This window comes from Oncorhynchus keta, unplaced genomic scaffold (genome assembly GCF_023373465.1).
Source record: "Oncorhynchus keta strain PuntledgeMale-10-30-2019 unplaced genomic scaffold, Oket_V2 Un_contig_6398_pilon_pilon, whole genome shotgun sequence".
Classification (NCBI taxonomy): domain Eukaryota; kingdom Metazoa; phylum Chordata; class Actinopteri; order Salmoniformes; family Salmonidae; genus Oncorhynchus; species Oncorhynchus keta.
The window spans coordinates 82501-83771 of record NW_026288840.1 but is presented as its reverse complement, the minus strand read 5'-3'; positions in this window follow the sequence as shown (position 1 = coordinate 83771).

Here is a 1271-nt window from a genome sequence, read left to right as displayed (position 1 = left end):
CCAATCACGGACGAAGGACCCCCAATCAGTAGATGTCATTGGAAGATTGACCCCCGTAGTGATGTCAGGGGGACATTGACCCCCTTAGTGATGTCAGGGGGACATTGACCCCCTGTAGTGGTGTCAGGAGAACATTGACCCCCATACAGTAGTGATGTCAGGAGAACATTGACCCCCCTGTAGTGATGTCAGGAGAACATTGACCCCCCTGTAGTGATGTCAGGAGAACATTGACCCCCCTGTATTGATGTCAGGAGAACATTGACCCCCCAGGGGACATTGCCTGTCCTGTAGTGATGTCAGGAGAACATTGACCCCCTGTAGTGATGTCAGGAGAACATTGACCCCCTGTAGTGATGTCAGGGGAACATTGACCCCCTGTAGTGATGTCAGGAGAACATTGACCCCCCTGTAGTGATGTCAGGAGAACATTGACCCCCTGTAGTGATGTCAGGAGAACATTGACCCCCTGTAGTGATGTCAGGAGAACATTGACCCCCTGTAGTGATGTCAGAGAACATTGACCCCCCCTGTAGTGATGTCAGGAGAACATTGACCCCCTGTAGTGATGTCAGGAGAACATTGACCCCCTGTAGTGATGTCAGGAGAACATTGACCCCCTGTAGTGATGTCAGGAGAACATTGACCCCCTGTAGTGATGTCAGGAGAACATTGACCCCCCTGTAGTGATGTCAGGAGAACATTGACCCCCTGTAGTGATGTCAGGAGAACATTGACCCCCTGTAGTGATGTCAGGAGAACATTGACCCCCCTGTAGTGATGTCGTCAGGAGAACATTGCCTGTCCTGTTGGTTGATATGTAATAGCTTCAACCCAGTCAGTCTGGATATTGTCAGTCTGGATATTGTCAGTCTGGATATTGTCAGTCTGGATATTGTCAGTCTGGATATTGTCAGTCTGGGATATTGTCAGTCTGGATATTGTCAGTCTGGATATTGTCAGTCTGGATATTGACTGACTGGGTTGAAGCTATTTCAGCACAACTAAAATTGCTCTTTTAGTGAACCAAGATCCTCTTAGACAGGGGCACGTTGCTCTATCCTCTCTTAGACAGGGGCACGTTGCTCTATCCTCTCTTAGACAGGGGCACGTTGCTCTATCCTCTCTTAGACAGGGGCACGTTGCTCTATCCTCTCTTAGACAGGGGCACGTTGCTCTATCCTCTCTTAGACAGGGGCACGTTGCTCTATCCTCTCTTAGACAGGGGCACGTTGCTCTATCCTCTCTTAGACAGGGGCACGTTGCTCTAT